Raw genomic sequence first — 26,105 nt, 5'->3', positions numbered from 1 at the left:
TTTAGAGGTGGTACAAACATAAATTCATTAGACAACAAAGGTTGACCAAGCTTGGCTAATGAAGAAAGACGCTTGTTTAATTACCCTTTTGTAATTTTTTTGAGAGGCCTGCGTATAAATTTATTTTCATTCATTTGCCCGTTCACGAGCATCATTATGGGGTACTAAGTGACTCTTTTGTTCGTACATAACCTGCAGGGATGGCTGAAAGTGAAAAGTCTAAAAAACTTAGTAGCAGCGCTAATTACGTTCGGATTTTATCATTTTACAACGTTCCGTTCAACGTTGAACGCAGCGAAATGAAATATTGATTTATCTATGCGAATCTGCATTGGTTGCTAGGTAAGGCTTGTAGGTTATGACTTTTATGGAGTACGGTTTTAATATGGCTTAACATGAATAAAAATTACATAAGCACGCTCTGCATTTTTTCTTTTTTTTTTTTTAATTTCAAAGACTTTTGCTTCAAAAAGGGGTAAGAAGTGGAGTAATTAGTGCAACTATTTTTTGCCGAATTAGGGATGACAATATCACTAGAGGTTCTCCTCTAATAATCTCAAAACCGAATAGTTGCGATATGTTTAACAAGTTGAAAATTCATGTAATATTTTAGGTGCCCAACGTGGGAATAGCACTCAGGACCTCACAGTTCAGCTCAGGTGCGAAGAGAATTCTTAATAATCCAAACTGCAAATGGAAAAGTTCGAGTATGCTAGCTAGTTTCGTAACGGTTCAATCAGTTTTGATGGAATATGGGTACATAGATTTGCATAGTTCAGGAATAATGTAAAAAATTATAGTACATTTTCTGTTCTTCTTAAGGAATCAAACATATTTGGGTAGCAGTAGCGAAAGGTTTATATAAGGCGATTCCTGGCGGCTTCCCTTTCGTAATTTATGTAGAATCTAATTATCATTAGATTTGCACACCGAATTTATACATATTATTGGGATCTATATGTTGTTCCCTATTAGAAAATTACACGCTTCGCAACCGCTGTATAGATGAACAGTTCTTAATGAAGCTTTGAATGGTCATTACTCATGACGCCAATAACAAATACTAACAAAACATGCATCATGCCAGGTCACGTTACTACGTAGTGTTTGGGTATCAGAAATATTTTAGCTGCGGCGCAGTGACACACAGATATCATATCTGTTGCGAGAATTGCTATTGAGATGTACATTATATGGAGCATGCATTAGTATATTATTCTTGGTCGTGGATTTTTTCGTATCGGCTGGGGGAACGCATCTATTACGATGTTGCTGGACTTTCCTTGGTCTCCTAAGAATTATCCCGTTTATTTGTATATCTAAATTATAAAGTTTTCGGTTTTTGTTCAAAGAACTCATTAATGATGAAAACTTAATTGAGCCATGTTCTACTTTTATTTGTTTTATTTTATGTTTCTCATTATTCGCTTGTATGTTTCCCTTATAGAATATTCCCAATAAATAAAAGTCATTTAAATCCTTTAGATGATATGTTCGTGTCCGATTATGATTGCATAGTACGTTACGGAATAAAAAACTATATGATAAAAAATGAATTTTGTAGAATAGGCAGATGCTTTCCGTCTTGTTTCTTGTTTTTTTATTGCTTTGAATGACGAGAAGAGCTTGCCATCCTCCTGATGGTAAGCGATACCCGCCCATAAACAGTCGAAACACCATCCGACACATTATTATTTGGAAGTAGTAAGTATTATTTGGTATTCCACTGCGCTCGCCATACTGAGACATGAGATGTTAATTCTTATTATGTCCAATAGTTACACAGGCTACAAATTATTTTTATGAACATTTATTATTTTTTGGCTTTAGTTGTTTACTTTCATTTTAAACGTAAACTGATGGCTTGACGTCTTAAATTTAAATATTTTTTATATCAATTTCAAAGCCACGCTGCTCAAACAACTGACTGAGATAATCAGATTAGAAAATACTTTCACAAACTTTCTGAGAAATAATAATAAATTATCAAACAAACAAAGAAAGCCAGTCAAAAGGCATTTGAATTAATGAAGCATTACAGATAATAGAAGTAATATTATGTGCAATACTAATAACAATATAAAGATAAATTCTTGAATGTAATCTAACAGAAGCGATAACTCTTCGTTAGAAACATATTTGTGTATAATACACCGGTGCGACGAACGATTCGAGCACTAGAAGGTCACTCCGAAATACGCCTAAAGTAGGGGCTTTGCTTAAAGAGCTCGCTCGGGAAACTTTTCCAATATTTTTTTCATCACGTTTGTCAACTTCCAGCGGATCGTATCACGTCAACAAACAAACAATATTTCCCTCGGTGACACGAGTTTTTCGAACTCATTTCCATTCGGGGGCGTGTCGGCAAGAATTTATTGACTGTTCGAGGTATATTAGTTTCGTGACAAATTAATTTCAACTAGTTTGGAGCGATCTGTCTTATAAAATATCGTTTTACTAGCTGTAACTGGGAATGATTTTTGTAACTAATTCAATAACAAAATGAATGGTTGCGATTTTAAAGAAATGGTGTTAAGATTTTAACTCAAAAATAATAAAATCAGCAGTTTTAAAAGGCAGACACTAATGAACTAGATTTTTAACAGGTAAACGGAGTCTTGCTGTAAAGTATTTAAGACATTTCAGGTCATATAACATTGTAGTCTTTCCCATATTCTTAGCAACGTTGGTCAAAGAAACATTGTAATTTATGTTTTGTAGATCAACACAAGAATTTCTGTAGACAATTTACTATTTTATCCAAATAAAATTATAGCTTAAGTGACCTTTATAAAACATGTTATCCATTCTAACATGCTCTTTAACTATGCTGATTTCTGATCAAATTAAACAAAAATTGTACGCAAAATCAGCCACAAAAGTAGCTGAACGAATTCTAAAATTGAAATCGCCTATGCGTTCAGTTTAATTGATATATTTTTTTCTCTTTACTTGAACTTTATTTTAAAATTTTTGTGGAAAACATTTTTATGTTTTAAGATCACAAAAGTGTTCAGGTGATTTGTTCCTATAGGTATTCATTTTAGAAACACCTTACATATACATTCTATTAATGTCCAAATATATTAAGTGGATAGCAGAATGAGATGCCCTAAAACTACCCTATTTACCCCAAAACGGCTTATATGTGGAACAATTCACGAAACAACTAATTATTACGATTCAACAACTATTATCTCCACGTACAGTCCAACTCCAAATGCGTAGACAACTGCGTCTGATCGGTTTTATCACAAAAAAGACAGAATCCAAAGTCTAAACATAAAGTCGGTCAACCGTCCACTTGCATGGCTGTACGACTAATGCGTATCTGCGTGTATATGTAGGTCGGCTGTATCCGGAGGGATCGCTATCGGCTGATATCGCCGCCATTAGTGCATTAAACAGTTACTATTATTGCATTCACGTCGGAGGACAGTTTAATCTAAGCGTTAAGACAAATGTTCGTGAACAACGCAACTAATCATCTCTATGTGGTGTTGAATATTGATATCCATAAGGATATAAACCAAGATCAGGAGATGTAGTATTATGGGACTTAACTAGTACGGTATAGCTAACAGAATTGCTATCACATGGATTATGATTAGAAACGTATGTTACTTTTGTTCGCTAACCTAAATTAATTAATATAATTGTGTTGACTGGCGATGGGTATCAGCTCTTGTCAGTCAATACTCTCTGTACACTGTATTGTACTTACCATTAGGTGTATTGGGATGACTATGCCGTGCATGTGAAAAAAACACGTAGCGAAATCTCCATATTAATAGTATGGTGTAATCTTTATCTCAATATTTGCAATAAAAACAATAATTATGACATATCGGCAAATAAGTCGTAATATCACGTCGAAGATGGGAGTAATACGCCTCAAACAAATCTATAATCTATAACTTGTGCTTGAATCTGCCTCGATCGGTCCATGATTCTCATTTATGACATTTACTGCCTATTCACTTTATGTATCAACAAAGAGAACAATGTTTTACTATCAATTTCTTTCCAATAAGTATTGAGCTAAATATTTAAAAAGCAATATCAAGAAACTCACTTAACTGTTTGCCAGCCAATGGAATAAGAAAAATATAATGAGCTGATGATTGGCCTAATATAAATATTTTGTATCAAGATGACGTCCTAGTGCGATACACTACGGCGTAGTGTCGGCCTAAAATCTGCGTAATTTGTTCGTTTTGAATACATTGCTACGGGCCTACTTTCTTTGATTTCGTTTATGTTAACAAAAAGGATATTCTTTTTCTTAACTTACAAACAAAAACGTGCGCAACCCTGTTAGACATTTTAAAGTTAAATTTACGACTGAATCGAAAATAAACAAGGGCTCGGTCACGTATTATCTACGGTAATATTTCTTAGAGATTTTTAGTAATATACAACTTGGGTAAAACAAAAAACCTTATTTGATCTAGTAGCCCTAGGCCCGATTGTACACGAGTGGGCAAAGTTTATTGTAGTTTGACAGCCACGAGGCAAAAGTCTAGGAAAAGTCGTACACTCAAGAGACGGGAATAAAAACAATTTGTCGTCTGTTGTGATCACTTTTACGAATTTACCGTAAAATGAAATATCACTTTGCCTGAATGATTATGTTTTATTTTACCCTAGAAATAAATGATTATTATCATTGACGTAAAACAGGAAGTTTTTATTATGCAATTGTTATTGGAAATAAATAACCCTTTCATGTGATATGTATCAATGTCGAATAAAATGTAACAAAAATATTATGATTAGTCGACATAATAATATTACGATTATTTGTTTATGTTATTGCGAAGTTATCACGAACTGTAAGTTCAGGAGTTGTGTAAATAAACAACGAAAAGAGTTGCCGGGAATAAGTTTCATTATCAAAATCAATATATAAAAATAATATTTGGTTTCCATTTAAATTATAAGTTTTGCTATTAGAACTGGAATATTATTACAAATTATTATAAATTGTAACTAACAATCACCACGGCGATACCAACTAGGTTTATCGTTATCATTCTATATAAATTATGTCTTAATTATTGATTTAAATTTTATTAAAACTCTAATATTTATATATCTGCGTATATGCCAGTTTTCTGGATATTACATCTGTATTCGTATGGAAGTTACTGCCCTTAACAAACGTATGTATAATAGAGTCCTCTTTATTAAAAAAAAAAACAAAAACTCCATTTTCCATAAACGATCCCAATCGCTTTTTAAATCTATCTCAAAATGGGCTCGTTAAACATAGATTAAAAAAAAAGATTGTGAATGACAATAATAATCTGATTTTTTAATGTAGTGTGACCAGCCCCAGCCTACAATACTTGATCGTTTTATGATTAAAGGTGTATTTATTTTGTCAGAGTCCGTGCTCAAAGATAGTTTAGTTTGTGTAGGTACAAAGACAACGTGTTGATGACCCAAGGCGACCTCTAATCTAACGTTGGTTTACGCTCTACTGAATTAATGCTAGCTATTTACTATGAGAAACCCACTTGACACCCATGGAGTTTACTATCTTTATCTGTTGACTAAGTAAAAGAACAAAAGTGACATTACGTTGATTTTTATTTCTTTAAACCTTAAAGTATGTTTTAGCACAAATACCAGACATTTTTAATTCTTTACTGTTTCTGTCAAAGATAAATAAATATTCATACGTCCGAAACAGATGCAGACTTTTTTTAATAGATGACAGTCTTCAATTTATAGTCTAGAGCAAGACGTTAAAATCCGTCGCCGACGAGCGACGTCTGGCACATCGAAATATTCTATGCGATGTCTATAATAATAATTTTCTATTTTTCATTTATATTCATCGCCTAATATTTTTATCATTGGTATTTTCTCGTCTCATTTTGCTATTTAAGTCGACTTCGCAAAATGACGCCGTCAATTTTCGCTTCATAATGATATTACAGGAGTGAAATAAAAGGGGTTTTATTTCGATTTATAACTAAGAAGTAAAAACATTCTTAATTTTTAAATATATTTTATGAATTTGTACCTACAATTTATTCAAACTATCCAAACCTTCTTCTATAAAACATAAGCTGTTGCTAAACAATTAAAAACCGCAACCCGGCTTAATATAATGTTTTATTAATGACGCAAACAAGGAAGATCGAAAAGGACAATGCTTAAAATTCTTGTCTCATCCTGAAATAAATCTCCGTTGATGTCACACTAGTCGGTTTTTAACTGGAAGGTAAACAGACGGCAATAACCGCACCCCGATTTCGGAATTATACGTCACAATTTCACTGAAGGCCTTAGATTGCGACTGAACAAATTCACCGATGGCAAGATATAGGATTTCTGTTACAAATTAACGAGGCAGTCAGTCAAGTGTCATGTCGCACTCATTGCCTCAGCATAATATGTGCCTGACACCTGACTGAGATCTCCTTTGCAAGTAAACACGTAATTTGCTTTACGTGTGATTTTTGAAGATAATAATGCCTAGCTTTTGTATCAACTGTGTAGATATTAATACTTATCTGCCTACATTGATAGGTTGTCAAGCCAATATTTTACTACTTTACTATCAAACCAGATAAATTTTCGTAGACTCTCGCTTACGAATTATGGACTTCCATTTTTGGTCACGCCAATATAGACCCCCGTCTTGTTTCCCGTGGACCCTTGTGGGTCCATCTGGACCACTTTGGGAATCAATGGTGTAGAGTCTATACTATAGACCGTTAGTAATTTAAATTACCTTTGATAACTTAAGCCAGCGAGCTACACGGGGCTATAACGATAATCAAAACTATTGAAAATTTTATCTGGAATTTATAATCGCCAAAATTAAAACATTTATCAAAAACGGGAGTTGATTTGGAAGAAAATAGTCGACTTTTCAGTCGACTGTTTCCTTCATCAAATATAGACACCAAAATAATTCGACAAGTGTTCCATAGCACTACGATATACCAAAATATATATGTATATGACCTCCTTACATTTCAATAGCATTAGACGTGTAGTTCATTTCGTGGAATTAATTAGGGGCGCTCGGTGCACGGTAATTATATCTTCATAGATTAAGCCCATTGATACATATTGTTACGTCTGATCTAAGTAATGCAATATACTGAATCAATCCAAATGCGTCATTGAGTTAGAGCAGAGGTTCCCAAACTTTTTTGTCCCTTTTTTTGGTTTCGCGGAGAGGGAGCATTACAACTACCGCCGAACCATCGCAGAAGGGGTCTGGATAGTTATGTTAGCGTTACTATGCTTTTTACGACCCCTATCAATATTATGTGCCTATATTGATTGGTGAAGTTAAGCCAACATTTTAGTACAATACTATAAGATCAGATAAATTTTCGTATACCCCCGCTTACGAATTGTGGACTCCCATTTTTTGGTCACGCCAATCTAGACCCCCGTCAAGACTCCCGAGGATCCTTGTGGGTCTATCTGGACCACTATGGGAAGCACTACGTTAAAGCAACAGTAGATAATAGTTTAGCTGAATAAAACTGCGTGGAGCTTTATACGCTTCCATGATCCGTAAACTAGATGTTTAATGCGCGTGGGTAGTCCACTTTAATCTAAAAATGTGAATGTCCCAGCGTATGCGTAAATACGTGTGCGTTTACGGCGATAAATAGACTTTGATATACAGTTATCGTAAACCTTTGTAGCAGAATGGGAAAGTCATTATTACCATACCTAGATACTATTAGGTCAAATATATTAAAGAATACAAACTATATTTGTAAATTGAAGCTGGCCATTTGTTATAGAATATAATATTCTATACAGGGTCATTTTGACATTGCGTTACTAAATGAAACATACATACTTATTATCTAGTAAATAAAACTATACAATAAGTTATTTGAGCCGTAGATGTAAGTATGTGATTATATTTTTATTAAAACAAATATTTAAGATCTTATTCAATATAATAAACGCTAAATTCTATTGTGTGGCTAACCGCTACAAAATGGGCTAAATATACAGCTACTACAAAAGGTGATATTAAAATCATACATATAATACAATATAGAATTATATTATACAGAAGTTTAACGTGCCCTTTATTTACTCGTGATCTTTTGATTGCATATTAGCTTAGAATAAATAGCTTTATATTGTTATAAAATAATTAAAATATAATTATCAAGGGTAACAAAATATTAAGCAAAATCCTAGTATAATTTTCTCATAATTTCGTCGAATATCCGATTGCGAACAGTTAACTATCTGGTAAATCTTTATCTCCTTTTTTGGGAATTACACGAGACAAGCATTGATAGCGATTTCCAGTAATTTTTATAATTGACGTGATACTACTATACTGTATAAGAGGAAAATAAGCCTTTTAACCAGCTTGTTGCTAGATGTTAATCCCAAAAAGGTCTTGGATGCCATTTTAAGGGTTGTTGACCACAGTTAAGTTAGGTATTTCTTCATTACGACTGGGTGCTCCGTGGTACCAACCTTCGAGGCGTCGCCGTCGTCTGCTATGCGGACGACACGCTCGTGACGGCGACGGCCAGGACCTTTCAGAGGGCGTACCTGCTCGCCTCATTCGGTACCGAATTGGTGGTGCGCAGGATTCGGCGACTGGGTCTCGCGGTGGCTCTCCACAAGACCGAGGCCCTTGCCTTCCATGGGCCTCGGAGTAGGCCGCCCATCGAGGCCTACATCTCTGTGGAGGGCGTGCGGATACCCGTCGGCTCAAAGATGAAGTATCTCGGTCTTCATCTGGACAGCCGATGGGACTTCCGCGCGCACTTTGAGGCTCTCTCGCCGAAGTTGGTACGGACGGCCGGTGCTCTCGGCCGTCTGCTACCAAAAGTCGAAGGTCCTGGCAATCCCTGTCGGAATCTGTACGCTGGAGTCGTGCGGTCTATGGCCCTATACGGTTCTCCCGTATGGGCCAATTCCCTGAACGACCGCTGCGTCAGGCTGCTGCGAAGACCGCAGCGCATGGTGGCGCAGCGTATCGTCAGGGGCTACCGCACGATCTCACACGAAGCGGCTTGCGTATTGGCGGGCACTCTGCCCTGGGATCTCGACGCGCGGGCTCTCTCTTCTGTCTTCTGGTGGCGGGAAGAGCTTGCGCCGAGGACAGAGGCTAGCCCCAAGAGGTCGAGACCACTCTGGTCTCCCTCCGCAACGCCGCTGTGGAGGAATGGCAGTTCAGGCTGGAGAGCCCGAGTGCGGGCTTGAGGACCGTCGCGGCAGTGCGACCCGTCCTTCGACAGTGGTTGGACAGGCGCCACGGTGCGCCGACATTCCGGCTGACGCAGGTGCTCACCGGGCACGGGTGCTTCGGTGCATACCTGTGTCGCATAGCCGGGAAGGAGGAGTCCGCCGTGTGCCACCACTGTGGCAACTGCCGCGAGGACACGGCCCAACACACTCTCGAGGAGTGCCCAGCCTGGACGGAAGAGCGCAGCGCTCTCTTGGCCGTCATCGGAAGCGACCTCGTTGCCGACCGTGGTCGCCGCCATGGTCAGCAGCCAGGAGGGTCGTGGCAACTATGGCCTCCTTCTGCGAGCGTGCCATGTCGCAGAAGGAGGCCGCGGAGCGGGATAGGAGCAGACCGATCCCGCCCGCCGCCGCCAGAGGAGGAGAAAGAGGCGTCGGGGCGACGGTGTCTAACCCGTCGCCCTGCGCCTCGTGGGCAACCGGGGCCGCCGCTCCTACCATCCATTAAGGCGGCCCACGGGGTGGGCGACAGCGTGAAGGGCTAGGCCTCAAGTTGTCGCCGTCGCCACAGCGACGCTCGGCGTGCGGGGAACGGACCTTTCCCCGCCGAGTCGGGCCGCGAAAGCGGCACTGCGCAGGGCGGTTCCGGCGCAATCCATGCGTTCTGCTCAGGTTTTCCCGGAGCCGTCCCTAATGCGCCGATGATGGCCCACGCGGGGTTTTTAGTCGGTATTCCGGTGCGCTAAGTCTGGTAGGGACCCACCCAGCGATCGCCCATCACATCTCGGGCGACTCTTAGCATCGCTGGGTGGAAGGCGCCGGTGAGTCCGACACTCCCCCGCTTCTTCGGAGGTGGGGGGTCCGTAAATGGATTTTCCCCGCGACACAAAAAAGAAAAAAAGGTATTTCTTCATACTAGTGTTCAAACCGCAAACTATTTAAACTAAGTAAGACTATAACTTCCTTAGATAGCTAAGTTAATTCTGAGTTCCTTAGTTCTTGGTCTGCTCTCGACAATATAGCTGCTGCCACTTCAGAAAGTTATTTGCATAAAGTAATATTACCAAAGCAGTCTCATCTTCGCAAAAATATAAAATCATAACTAATATTAAAGCTAAAGTTAGGCTTATATGAAACAGATTTTTTTACCAAAAACATACGGTTGTTTTTTTACTCATCGTCGATGGCGGCGGAAAATATCAATAACTTGTTTCATTGGCTCGTGGATGAAAAATATTGCACACGCAAAATTGGTCGGTTGAAAAGCTTGGTGTTTTTGCGTCGCGAGTAATTGCGTTACGGCAGACCCGTTGAAGTAATATCTGATGCAATTTCGTATCGAATACTTGTTACATTAACTTCAGTGCTGCCATCTGGCGTAAATGCTGAAATTGCATTGATTTTTTGCTGTTTGTTTTGCAAAACATTTTTAAATTTTAAATACTAAATATTTTGTTGTATGTATGTATAATTTTACCCGTGTCTGGCCTAACACTGGCTATTAGCTTCTTATATTAAAGAAAGGTTAATTAATGCAGCCATTATTAGACAAAAAATCTTTGCATGATATAAATTATTTTTACATTGGAATCAGTATTTCATAAACATCGCATAAAAACTGATTTTAATTTAAATACACATATCAGTAACTAATATTGTTAGGTGCAGTATACAGGTGCGAATTTCCAGTACACGAAATATACTAGAGCCATAAAGTCTGACCATCACCATTGCTCTATCCCCGACAAATACAAAGCATTTTAGCAGAAGACGACGAACGGTGAGATCTAGATACAATGAGATATGTCCAGACACCCTACGGATCGGTCTGCAAAATATATTATGTAAAGTTCAGTTTACCTTAAACGCAGTGAAATATAATCCTTACATATTATAAAAAAAAAATCCCCGCCGCGTTTGATTGTGTCTGAACACGTTATACTCAAAATCTCGATTGAATTTTGTTGAAATTTGGAACAGAGAGGGAAGAACAAAAGTTTTATGCCGAGAAAACTCAACTCTTTCAAACCAAAAGCTAGTCAGTTATTTAAGACCGCTAATTTTGTAAAACATTTTTAATAATTACGAGTAACATAATGAACTGTTCTACACTAACCGTAAACAATGAAAACAATGTTAGTAAGTTATTCATGGAGCAAAACAATGGTGTTTAATAGATATATTGTACAGTCATCGCAGTGTCTTGCGGTCGGCTAACACCCACTCAAGCACTGAATTTAATTAATACCAAACAAAACTTGAAACATTCTATTTTAGTCCCAAGTTGATAACAAAACTATTGGACAGACTCCTTAAATATTTTATGTTAGATGTCTCTCAAGAGATCTCTTGTGCTATAAAAAACGTTTTTATATGACTTTAATGTGGTCTTGATGCAGTTATAGTTGAATTATATTGTACAATAAAATTAATATTTTACATACATTAGTCTGTTGAACAAAGGCTGTAGAATAATTTCTAGTATATTTTACATTCCCGGAACTGGCTGATGACTATAGTGTATGAATGAAAGATGATTAATTTTAAAATTTAAAATGGTGAAACAATATTAACTAGAGTGAACATTTTAATAATATTGTGATTCAGGTGGTTAAATTGACGGCGAATTATTGAGCTAGCGAAATCCTCTTATCGTTACTTAAAGGTCGAAGAGTATTCAACTCGGATGTTTGTGGGCGGTGATGATCACTTACCTACAGATCTTCTCACTCTTTCATTCATTCAGACTGCTCGTTTACATTGACTGCCGTAAAAACCTGTGAACAGTATTTCTTTATATGAATAACAGTCTTCGTTTGCGTTCGAAAGTAACTGCAACAATAACTTTGCACAAATATATTTTGATTTGTCCTAGAAAATGACACTATTATAACGAACCTTAGGTTACATGTCTTACACACAAAGTATCATGATGTACTGAGATAGTTCAAATGTAAATGATGGAATGAAGACCTCTTTAGTTACGAAATACCTACTCCCGTGTTCTAACCAATTTACATAGCGTAGGTAATGGTAATAATGGATTTAAATTGCAAAATTTGTTTATATCTTTAAACATTACTATTAAAGAGCTTGTACTTCCAAGCACATCAGCATAAAAAACATACCACATTTCTACGCTAAAAATAGATTTTCAAAAACGCGAACACGATTATCGAACCCGTCCACGTTTCTTTCACAAGTGTTGATGCGTTGGTGACATTCATGTCGGAGTTTAGACTTCCGAAGTAGCAGGTTATCAGACGTGGGTGCGCGGGGGTTGGCGGCGGAGGGGAGGTGGGGTAGAAAAGCTGGATGTCGGTGGCGGGTTCCCGCCCCCGCGACCAGAGAAACATTCGCGTTCCGTCCCTCGGCGCGCTCGCCCGTGTCGGCCGGGCTCTCTGACACCCGTGTGTTCACGTGACGTTATTTTTTCTCATTTATAATATTCATACATTGTGTTTGGAGGTTTGTTGTGATGCATTAAGTGACGTTGTGATTTTTACGGTTCTTTATAGAGCTTTATTATTTGTTATTTTATTTTCCATAAAATATTTTGAGAGAAAATTTCTTTTTAGGTAGAACACCTGTCGGTGATCATTTGAATAAATATTAAATTTTTATTTCTGACAGTGACAAAATATCGGTAAGAAAAAACAGCATTACTTAATTTTATATGTGTTAAATAAAACATATTTAAAACGCTTAATTAACTATCATATTTCAATATAAGGGTAAAGTAATTATAAGACATCAGAATATCGTTTATAACTCAAGCATTCCTGAAAATCTGATTCGGTCAGTTTTCGCAAATATCAAGGCTTAACTTAATCGATCTCTCTATTTATAAATACTTCGGTATTTTCGCTTTAACCTTCAGTGAATTCCAGTGAGACAACCTTAATACTTTCCAGACAATAGCTCTTTTATTTGGGTTCTAAAAAGCAGACGTCTTGATAAAGGTTATTAATATTTTATGTTACAAACCTATGTATGAAGGATTTAATAGTCATCTATTCAAATATCTCTTTGTTATTTCTTTCGTTGTAGAGTTAGTACGTTAATCTGTTCGGTTATTTTTTTTTCTATAATCAAGCGACCTGTTTACGTAATTTATGGTAATAAACATTAACAATGAACCGACTCGTGACCCCTTAACCTAATATTGAAATTAAGCCGTTCGAAAATCTGATTGACGAGCTTAATAGCCTATCCGTTTTCGGATAAATCTATGAACAAAGATACGAAGGTTGAATAATGTTTGACATGATTTCATAAAATGTTACATCTCAATCCATATTGTAAGTATGTCAAATTTCTTTTATTCGCGCTACTGAGTAGAATATAGAACTCACACCAGGCTCCGTGAGTGATCTGCCCCACTTTCTGGGTAAATTAACTTCAAACTGACAAGAAAAACCTACATCGGCGTTGGAGACGTGCAATTTCGACGTTAGCAAAATTATATTTTTTGATAAAGAAATTCCCGTTGGGTATGAGAATGTAAAATAGGACTCTCGTATTTACAATTTCCACTGTCATGGAGATTGGTGTCGCACTCCAAAACCTCAACGCGGTATCGCCGAATTTCAATCACGCTTAAAGTTTGCTTTACTTAACGCTGGGTTTTTTTGTGTCTGCAAAAATAGGCCAATTTATGCGTATAGGAAGAGATAGTGGCCAGGTCACCTATCTTGGCCATAAGTGAAGCTACCCTAACGTTCCCTGTTCCACTTTACTTGTTAGGAAGTTGCAATGTGGCCTCATACGCACCGTAAAAACGATAAAACTGCGCTTTCGATCCGGACTTGAGATCGGGTTTCTATCTAAGATGATATCAAGTACAGTCGCTCGGAAAACTCTCAGTCCCTTTGTTATTACTAAGTTCATTTCAGTATTCGTTCTATTCAAATTTTATTCGAATAAAATGGTTTTCGGTGGGCAAATTGCAGTAGAGTAAAGCTTAAAAATGAAAAACGGATTTGATATTAAATTAACCATAAGGAGAATTTCGTGCCACGCTTTATAAATATTTCTTTGGCGATGACTACAAAAAAACATCGTAGGTATTAGTGGTATAGTTGTTATTGTTTGCGTATAGTTGTTAGAGCTAATTCAGCAAAACTTTGTTACTTTATGGAAAACGGCTCGGTTAAATTTATTCAAGTTTTGTTTAGACATGTAATATTAAAACCAACACTTAAGATGCAAACATTTTTAAACAAAACATAGTTGTAAAAACTATGGAATGATTTTCTTGCATAGGCGTTACCCGAGTGCTATAGCCTGTCCTTTCAACGAGGCTTTAACAGTGCTCATCGCTTGGTAGGCAGCGGCTTAGCTTTGCTCCTGGCATTGCATGAGGCCATGGGCGGCGGGCGCCGTTTTCCATTAGGTGGACTGCTTGCTCGTTTGCCTGCGTAGGCAATAAAAAAAGAAAACAATTTTGAGAAACAAATTTTTACTATATTTGAATTAGCAATTTCATGTTTAATTTGTATGGTAAAATCATAAGAATATTTATGATACTAGCATAGTTTGAAAATAATAAAAAATAACATGTCTTAGTCAAATCTTAAAAGATAAAACGGATTATATTACGCATATTTGGACTTAAAACTGTCTTGTTAAAATTTAAATTACAACTATGCACGGAAACAATGGCCTACAATATCGTTTTCGTTGTACAACTACGGAACACTATATTAAGCGTCGCCCGACATTCTTTTGTTTTTATTCTCATTCCTTTCTCTAGAGTTTCAAAGTAGCGCCGTGACTAACATTAATAAGCGATATTCGATACGACTTTAATTCGTTACTGAGCAATAAACATAATAAATGCATTATGAATATGAAGGAAGAACATTGATAAACGTTTTATGTTTCGAATAAATTTAATATAATATGGACTTAACACTTATGTATTTGTGTTGCGACTGTACCATTCAGTTTAATAAATATGTACATTATCAAGAAAAGTGCTTCCGTGAAATGTGAAGCCGCTTGCCTAAACTGGATGTGCAACTTTCTTTATGTTGCCTTACTACGCTTACGTAGATCAATATCTACACGCGTCAGCAAATAAATTATGAAACGAATGCAGTTCATGAATATGTGGAATTTCCGCAATAAAAAAATCTAAATTAATATTCATACTGTACGGCTTAGGATTTACACACAATAGTCGAAATCAAGAACGGTGTCACGAAAATACATTAGATTTGAATATTTTTGTATTTTTCATCTCTTTACTAACAAATACGATTTTTACCGTCGTCATTGTTTGAAAGCAAGAAAATTGCAGCGTGCCGTTTTCAATCTTACGAAAATATTTTTATTATTTGTATGGATATAACTATTTCAAATTTGATCTTGTTTGAAAACTTCTTTTCATATTTGATACTAGTCTAAGGATAAAATACTGATATAGTAAATTCTTCCAGGTTTACCATAAAAATTGGTGACTTTTTAGTCCTCCTTTTAATTTCTATGGTATCAAAATATTTTACATACTCTACCAAAAAACCAAATGAGTCAAAACCAAAGCTGTCTAAATGTTATACATAGAAAGTGTTCCAGATGATTTTATAGGCAAAAGAAAATGATTAAAAAAAAGTTATGATAATTATAATTACTTTTGCAGAGACAGTTTTCTAAGAATTATTATAATATTTCCATTTAAGAAGAATATATTTCTTGTTCGTAGAAAATAGGCTAAAGTAATTTTGCACTTAGGCGCCATAATCAATTATAAAAACGAGTGGTCGTTCAGTAACCAAAATTCAACCATCGATTATTATATATTTGTGACACATCAAAATTTTGTTTATTTAAACTTTATGCCAAAACTCACATTGCTTCGTGCGCGCAATCTCTTCACTTATTAATATATGGATGATTAATATTAAGATTATGTTTAACATTCAGTAAGACTATAGGCATTAAATATAAATAATATTAATTCCTTGTTAGTTTGACTACAGACTTTAAGCATAAATAAGACTACACATTGTGTGTCAAACGCATGGTAATGAGTGTTATGTTTTTTTAATTAAATGTATTTTTAATGCATATATAAAATATATGCTTTCTGCTCCCTTTTTTATAGAAAAATATATAAACTTTAATTGTGCCAAATTTCATACTCCTCCGTCCACATAATTTACCTAAAAAGGCGTACAAAGATTTGCTTCACGTATCAATATATATTAGAAAACATTTGCATTTGTTTCGAAAATGTTAGTTCTAACATGGAATATTATTATGTAATCATAGGCTTTACCAGTGGCGAAAGGTCTAGATAACCCGATTCCTACCGGCTTCCCCTTATGTATAACATTTCTGTAGAATCTAATTATCATCAAAACGATTTGCAGGGCGCATTTATACATATTAGTACCTATATGTTGTGTCGGAAAATTTCACTGTTCGCCAAAGGGATTTATTTTAATAATAATTTACTGATTTCCTTAGAAACGGTGGAGAATAATATTTTTGTTTTATCAACATACGCCGCTGTGGGTAATTTATGGCTCTTTAAAAAGACGGCATAATATGAGTTTCCTTGTGTCGCTAGAAATATAAGAAGTAAAACTCGTTCGAAAAATTTAAATTTCCATTCGTGGAAAATTCTCAGTATTCTTTATAATACTTAACTATCTGTTATTAGTTACAGCAAACATTAACCAGATTTTAAATAAACAAGTGAATTATAATTAGGGTTGACACGCGTAGTTTGTATAAAGTATTTATTGTACGTTAATTCGGGTGTGTGTATTTTATAAAAACAATTAAGTAGACGAGAATTCTTTATTTAGCACGATTTGATTCCTGTGGGATTGTTTGTAAGAATAATTGCTTAAAATGGCAGCAAACAATGGAACAGATAGTGGCAAGAAATTAATAAGCCTAATGATATTATTTTTATTTGTATGAATTAATTGTATTTTTTATTTCAGATCTATATTGTTATCCATTCCCTACACATCAGCATTTGCTGAGAGGGTTTAAATTTTTCAATTGAATAAGAAAAGCAAATCTTGAGACAAAGGAAATATTCGTCTTTGAATCTGATATTTGTTAAAAGTTGCCAAACGTAATGAAAAATATGTTTATAAGCAAAATAATAAAGTACAATTAGTCTTCACTCTATTTTAATACCATGTATTTATTTTTAAACTAAACTTTAATAATTGTACTTTATTTCCACAAAAGTTGGCAACCTTAATTATAATACCTGACAATAACTAAATCAACATTCAATCAGACTTACGACAGCTATGTAGAAAGTATATGTATATATTTTATTAGCTTAAACACTCATTTAGGTCATAAAACACCTCAATAACAAATCATAATTGTCTTTCCTAAAAAAAAATAGTGAAAATATAACACATATTTATTCGCCACCTTGAACTTCGCATGTAGGATGCGTAGGGTACATTTTATCTCTAAATTGCGTCTGAAAGCAGATAAATTACACTCCATTCCAACGCAAACCTAACTAGTTCGCGCGTGAGTGTGTAATTTTATAAATTATTTGATGTAAAAAGTTCGTGTTAGCGGCAATTTCAGTTGATATACCATTTGTCTTAAGGCTATATAATATAATCACGTTATTATTTATGACGAGAAAAAAATGCTGCAAACGTTTTGCTAATATGATGATATAGGCTTGTGAAATAAATATTTACATTATGATTTCTTAAATTTACGCGAATGTTTGACATTGAAATAAAACTATTTGAATTTGGAGCGACTGGGCCCGCCCGCGACCATTAAGGCTGCAGAATTCGAAACGTCGAAATTATAATATAAAAAACCGCGATAAAATTCGTAAAATAATTTTATTTAAAATTAGCATTCAAATGTTGCTTAACCATAAAAATAAAACTTCCGAATTAGTTGCTATCATTATCTGCATTCTAATATAATGTAATTAAGATCCATTTTTAACTATCTATATATACAAAAATGAATCCCTATTTCCCTCGGTCACCCCATCACGCGTGAACGGCTGGACCGATATCAGTATTTTTTTGTTGTTGTGTTTGTTATTGTTAGGAGAAGGTTCTTATGAAAGAAAAAGTTAAAAAAATTTCGCGGAAAATTAGAAAATTTAAAAAAACTTAACGAAAATATTAATTTTATATAACTGTCAATTGTTTGAAATAACTGTCAGCGCTTGACAGAATGCACGCTGCACATTCATAGTTAGACGGGACAACGTCTGTCGGGTCAACTAGTCACACTATAAAAATATCGTTTCTATCGACGTTGAATTTTAAATGGCCGCGTATTCTTGTGATGCAATTACTATACCACGTGCCTGTCTTTGCCAGATTCCCTTGAGGTCGTAAAACGCATTCTAAACGACAATAGTTATGAATTTTTCTATCGATGAACGTTATTTTCAAATTGTAATTAAGTTCTTATTATTTTCTATTATATTTTATGTGCTATTACAAACTTCGCTTCAGCGAATTTGCTTACTATTGCGTTGATTGTTACACTTCTCATATGTTTATTTGTAGCCTTTAAATAATAATGGAAATCTTGATTAATTATACCTAGTAGGAACTTTTGTTTAAATTGTCTAAGTAATACGAAATGCAACTAACTAAGCAATAATTAACTCTAAAGTCTCAATTAAACAGGACGAAGAGAAAGGCAATAATGGAACTTTTGTTTTGCGCAGTCTAACGACATCCGATGGTTGCTTCCAATTCTGTTCGTAATTGAAATTTCTAGTTAATAGCCAAAGGTTACTATAGTTAATTATATCACAAATTAAAGTAAATATTAAGAAGTATTTTCATATTTTAACGAATTGTCGCAGTTTCTATTCCCGATTAACCTTTTAATTATTAGGTAATATTGAAATAACCTCTTTCAAAGCGGCTGAAAAAGTGAATTAAATATGCAAACTAGTACTTTAATATAATTCTAAGCTATCGTAGCTAAAAAAATATCGACTACGCATATGTTAGGTTTCAGATCGGTACAATTAATAAACTACACATAATAGTCCTAGTGCTCACATAGCTCCTTATGTATCTTGTCTTTTCATAAATAAATGTTAGTTACCATGGTAACCACGTATAAATATTCTGAGATTTCGCCAATGGAATAAAACTTGTTAGTTTTGGTGTGAAACCCTATTGAAATTCCCAGTAAATATGCAAAATGTGTAGATATCCAGTCACACCCCCGATACGCTATCCGATGCAAATTGGTGCGCAAAACATTTGCATATTATAAAGGTATCAAATGGCTGACGCTGACCCGTGATTACTAATTCTATTTGTCCATGAGAACATAGTGATAATTGTTATGGTACACAATGTTATTCTAAATGTTCGATTTAGTTGATTCATCGTTAACATATGTTGGTTATGCTCCTAGTTCTTTGTATAATACTAAAGTAAATTATTTTTTTACTTAATTGAAAGTATAAATAAATACCGAATATTGCCCATGTTTCCTTCATCATTCATTCTGATAAGATGGAAGTACCGAAATGGATCAGTTGATAACATAATGCGTTCCGGTTGCACCAAATGCACACAGTTGTGGATATAAGTACCTTATGTAGATAGCATCTATGTGCGTTCAAGAATAGGCTCATAACGGGTCGCCAGTAGCCACTTAGCCGTCAAACGTTCCAGCAAACTGTACACGTAATTGAAGGGCCCTCGAAGTTCTTGTGATAATTAATTTCCGATGCGGCCGAATCTATCGGAGTTTACACGGAAGGGGATTTCCTGGAAGTCCTTTAGTCGACCGTGAACCCGTCATTGATTTACTTTTACTTGTGTTGATACAAATGAATATACTGTTACAAGATTTGTATTATTACCATTTATTTTTCTACAGACACAAAAACAACAAATATAAATGCATTAAAACCATTTATTTTTCTACATACATAAGAACAGCGAATAAAAAAGGATAAAAAGAAAAAAAATACACACACACACACAGTTAACTAGATTGTGGCTCATGCTGTGATTGCTTATAACCAGAGTTATAAATACGTAAGCGATTATAGCTGTAAATATGTGTAGATATTATAAGAATGATTGTTAACTCCGTTAGCAATCCTTATCGAATAGATAAACAAATAAACTATATTAGGCATATGACGGATTGGTTGCATTATATGTGGAAGAAGGGTTACTAGCTCTGTATAGGCTGTTAAATAGCACTGATTTTCAACTGTACCCCACTATTATCATAGCATCATACTATTTAAAGAATACTTCAGGAGGGTAATTTTGGCGAGGTAGATATTTTGACTAATGAAGATATGTCGGAAATAAAAAGAATAACTGATTCCCGAATGACATATTCATGAATCCAATTATGTAATAAGGACTTGTGCAAGTTGATGTCCTAATCTAGACTAACCGCAGTACTTAATGGTATGTGTGTAATGAATCTTATTAGGAATAGACACATCAGGTTACTCTAATTAGCAATTTATTTTCCGACCGATTGTAATTAGAAAATAAATAACCAATGTGTTTGTCCATTCAAAATGAAATGAATACAGTTAATGAAAATTTCGTAGAATAACATCTGTGAATTAAATTTTGAATCTTTCCATTATAGTCTTACATTACACATTTCGAAATGAAACTTAATGCTTCAATCATAAGGCATCATTCATAATATTGAAAATTTGTCATTTTTACGAACGAACAATTACGTAATATTTTTTTTTAATATTAATCACCTAATTGTTCGGTAAATGTAATTTATTTTATGATTGTAAAATAAGCCTTCGCTCGCTTAAGTAAATAAGAAAAGAGTCGCTTTTAAAGCCAGGTTAAAATAAATCAATGTTTTACGATGTGCGCCGTGTTCAACGAAAATTCTTGTGTAGAAGCATAAATTGAGGTTAATTCACCGGTATTAATGTGAAAAAGATTTGATTTACGAAAAGAAAATTACCGCATGCACCAGTTAATACATTTCTTTATAATAATAATGTTCTTAAAAACGCTTACCTTGTCACGAAAATAATAAAACAATATCTAACACAACTTAAGAAATGTTACGTAAAAAATATTGGCGAACATAACTATATCATTTACAAACAAACTTAACACGGAAACCGGCATCACACATGATTTGTTTCCGAAGATAACGATCCTTGTATCTGGACCGTTCATACCAGTTATTCCTTAGTATCAAGCTTTACGGGGCGGAAAATCGGTCATCAAACTTCCTGCGCAACACAGATATAGAATTGCTAAGGGAATATTAATAGGACTGCGCAATCCATGACCGGCGATTCATTTAAACTTTTGATTCATTATAGAAAATTTAATACGATTTTCACGGCTCACAATGTCCATTACTTCGGAAACTTTATTTCTAAAGATGCCCGCCAAGAAAATCGACTTCGTGTGTTTTTTTAAGACTAAGTTGGCGAAATGTAATTCAGTTCTTACGCGGAACTTCTCTAGAACTATTGCGCTGAAGCGACGCGGGTCAACATGCATAGAGATGGAGTTAACTTTAATTAATCTCAATATTTTATTCACATTTCTACGGACAGTTGTACCAAGTCAAAACTGAAGTAAATTTACTATATGTCTACAGTAGCTACACTCAACACACGGCTCGCGAGTCACATGAGGGCCATTCAGCTTTGCAAGTGGCTGATCTGACTTCAAAAATCCCACTAAAACTAAACAACGTTTATTCAAGATAGCTTAAACTGCATACTGACCTCATACTAAAATCATTTAGTTCATTATTGACAGTTGTAAGGAAAATAAATAAAAAGACAAATACGAATTACGTTGAGACACTTAAGTAAATCAATGAATTTCCATTATACCCAACTTAATAACTAAAAGGTCTTTGTACCTCGAATAAAAAAAGGTTTAATACAGCTGTTCTAAAGTCTACAGTATTTGAGAATATAGTTAGGATTATGAACTGCTATGCATAGGCTAATCATATTACTATTTCAACGAAATGATTGTTCAGTGTGTTTGACAGTGACGACTGGGAATTTCAGTCGCTATTCATTATACAACCGTTTTGATCACGGAATTGTGGTTTAAAGAGAAATTACGACAGCCCGAGCTTCGTTTAACATTCAGAGTTTAATATCGTAAAAAGTAATTCAAAGGAAAAAAAATTCTTGGCTAATTCTGTCGTGCTAAACGCAAAAGCGGTGTGTCAGGGAAACCTTATTTCAAGATAATCAAAGTTTTGTAAATATAGTTTTATAGATAGGGAAACTCTTAAGGTTTTTTTTAACAAGTTCTAAACAAGATACCGTTATTTAGGTAAGTTCATTGGATGGGTATTTCTTTAAGCTATTTAACGACATAAAGATCAAGATTTTGTTTTTTTTTGAGATACCGCTTTTGAGCTTAGCACGGCAAAATTTTTTCATACCGATGGTCGTCTGGGGTTCGAAATTTAAACGTAATTTTTAAGTCAACGTTGTTGATTTGTAAAACATATTGAATATAAATTTTAGACTATTGCCTACACATTACCTGTCTCATTACTGATATCGGTAATGAGACAGGTCTCTCATTACTGATATCATAATTTGTATTTGGAGCTACCCCGCGGACACATGCGGCCATCGTTGACAACACTGGTAACGTGTTCCGGACGCCTGACAAAATCCATGCCACGTGGAAACAAGAATAGTTAATATCATCGGACCGTGATTTTATTGGTTGGAAAATAGGCACGAAAAGTTACACAAAATATTGCCCAGAGACATACTTATATAGATACGGTGTGCCAATAATCGTCCCGGCCAGGAACAAATAAACCTTGTTACAATTCAAGCTAATTTAATCTGTTACTTCAGGTTTTGTAGTATATTTAAGGATAATAATTACGAAACTAATATAATATGATATTAAAATAATCTGTAGTTTATTAATGCACACAATTAAATAGCATAGTATAATAGGAAAACGTTGAATAGTAACTGTTGAAATTCTTCTAGGTTAGTTCTTACTAAGTCATCCAATCATCTCTGAAGTAGACTCGTAGTATACTAAAGCCGCAACCCTCTGGATAGCAGCCAATGATCATACAGAGTCGTTCATTCCTTCCACGTATAGAGTATGCTCGGATGATATGGTATTTCTTGAATCGCATATTATTATAAATGTATACGGAAATTACAACCCTCTAAATCAAGCAGCGTAAAGTATTACCAAACGTAAGTTTGCCACATATCGTGCCGATTCAAGTGAACAAAAAATCGAGTCCATTTTATACGCCTATCTAAATCACAATCTAAATTGAATCAGACACAACCTGACAGTTTAAAAGGGGAATCCTCGATTTGTGGTGCTAACACGAGGCCTGGCTCTCCACTCTCGATTTTACGAACAAATTGATGTAGTTCGGCTGAATTGTGCTGTTACGCTCTTCACCTTTAAATATGTCAGTCGGTACTCTGTCATTGAAATAATTGAACATCTCGTTTAACATATGTGATGTGTGTCAAATCTGCGGTTGGTCGGAAATATATAGTTTTGAAGTTCATTTCTAAAAATGCAGTACTAAAAATATCCAAAATTTAGGGATTTGAGCATTGATTTTATTTCGAATGTGTTTTATCGACATTCGGTATTATGATGGCCACTTGTAATCCTTTTGTGTCCACTGACGACATGACGTTGCATTGCGGTCATAACTTTGAATACAAGTGAAATGTGGATTATAAATATATTTACAACTAGATGACCCGGTGAACTTCGTATCACCTACATACATTTATTATTATTATTCATTGTGGAACGCAATTTTGCCATACCAATACGTACGTTATCATTATCTGTCTCTCGCTATTCGAGAGAACGGTTTGCACGTGAAGTAGCGCGTCGCACATTTAATTAACTTCGACGATCTAAGTCATCTTCTCCGTGGCATTTTGCGACAATAACATTAAATAAAGTTCTCGCGCACTGAACAATTGATGATAGATTTTAATTATAGTCTTGAAATTTATTTTTATATTTTCTATTTTTGAGAACCAACTAACACTTTTACACTTTATAAATATTTCTGAAATGTTTTGTATTTGAACAAAATAAACCAAAGAAATCGGACCTCATATTACAACTATGAAACAGACTTATTTCTGAATACACCTATATATATGTTACAGTTCTTTATTTCTAAAAAGAGAAAAGGCATGAAATGTTTCACAGGTAGGAACATTTTGTATTGAAAACTTATATTGTCGTTTTTAGTATTTTCCGTTATTTATTATTTATGTTCGTCACCGTTTAATCCATCCCTGGACTTCCACAATTAATTCAAAACCAAAATTAGCCAAATCGGTTCAGCCGTTCTCGAGTTTTAGCGAGACTAACGAACAGCAATTGATTTTTATATATATAGATAATAATATTATTATTGAGCGGATACGTAAATATAATACGAGTAAGTTTATCTTACCAAATTCACCGAACTAATGAGACATACCTGTTACCTACTGTATTATAAGGCTTCCAAACAAAGAAACAATATTCTGAATTCAATATAATTTTCTTATAATTTTCGTAAAAGAAAAAATCTAATTGTATTTTGCTATAGAATTTCCTTTTAGTAACCTTTTAGAGAGAACAACACTAAGTATCAATAAGTATTGAGTTATTTTCGATCAAAGGGAGCCGTAACCTTTGTCGTTGACGAAAAAACACGCTTACGGTAGTTTTGTTAATAAAACATTTTGAGAAGATTAAACGACTAAAACTGTCATTCAACTCCATAAAATAATAAACGTTCACTTTCTTTATTTATTATTTAGTGTTTAAGTCAACACTCAACCATAAACTTAAATAAACTATTGTTTTTTAACGCGAAGATTTTCAAGATTCGAATGCCTTTAGTCATTCAGTTTTAAATAAAAAGTGTCAAATATTATAAATTCTTGCAAATTTCTGATTAAAAATGCCCTATTCTATGTTGCATATAATTTAATTGAAGTGCATACAAAATTGAAATTTCCATAGTTAGGTATATTTATGAGTAATCGTATCAGCAGGTTGTGGGCTAGTTATTGGTAAAGACCAATGCGTAAGAGTGACCTCAGTTCTAATGAACAAGAACGTTTACCCAGTACTTAGCGAAAATATCGAGTTCCTCCATTTTTCGGACAGAACAATCAACCTATTAATCGTGTCGGTTTCCTATGAGTGGGTAACGTACGTTACATAATGTTCTTACAAAATACTTTTGGTACTTGACCACGGTAAATTAACGACATCGTCTCCTTAATTTAATGGCAATAAGGTTCTGGATGCAGAGATAGAATTTTACGAAGGGAGCCTATGATGCCGCCGTCAATGACCTTCTACAGTGCAAACAATCTTAAATTATCCAGTCATAATTATTTTAATTCTATTTGTCATGAAATTATAATATTCTAAAAATGTATCAAAACGAAAGTATCAATATGCTGATCAAGAATATTAAAAAAATCCTTTATCAAATATAGATTCGGTGGCTGACTATTATGAAACTTTCGGGCAGTGACCTTTCTGGGTGAGGTCGGGGAATAATCCCACACTACCTGCTTAATACAGGACTATCCCAGCGGATTCATAATTTAACTTCACTCTAATACACTAACCGTTTCGTTCATTACCAGCTTCGAAATTCAAATTATGTACGTATTGTATTGTTATCAATGGCTTTCATTTATTTCTGTTAAAATGTTGCTGTACTCAATGATTTTAAGTCAAGATAAAAACGTGTTAATTTCTTTTTAATGGAATACGATATTAGGTTACTACTAAAATTCAAATGACACACTAACAGTGCTGCTATACATTAATAAAGTATAAATAAAATCACATAAAGTATCGAAAAAATCACAACTACATTAAGTATTAAAGAACTAA

General features: G+C 34.8%; 1 protein-coding gene across 8 annotated transcripts in view; it reads left to right on the top strand.

The window, feature by feature from the left end:
• LOC115446789 (low-density lipoprotein receptor) overlaps window positions 1-26,105 on the top strand; it is a 220,601-nt gene that overhangs the window by 154,719 nt on the left and 39,777 nt on the right. For 2 of the 8 annotated variants that reach the window (XM_030173586.2, XM_030173587.2), the window contains exon 1: window positions 12,542-12,669. The exons of the other annotated variants lie outside the window; for them this stretch is intronic. The gene's annotated coding sequence lies outside the window, so the exon portion shown is untranslated. Of the gene's footprint in view, window positions 1-12,541; window positions 12,670-26,105 lie in introns of those variants that run through there. 8 annotated transcript variants of the gene reach the window in all.

The sequence above is a fragment of the Manduca sexta genome, chromosome 25 (genome assembly GCF_014839805.1).
Source record: "Manduca sexta isolate Smith_Timp_Sample1 chromosome 25, JHU_Msex_v1.0, whole genome shotgun sequence".
Classification (NCBI taxonomy): Eukaryota; Metazoa; Arthropoda; class Insecta; order Lepidoptera; family Sphingidae; genus Manduca; species Manduca sexta.
The sequence above is the reverse complement of the archived record's forward strand: the minus strand, read 5'-3'. Positions and strand labels throughout refer to the sequence as shown.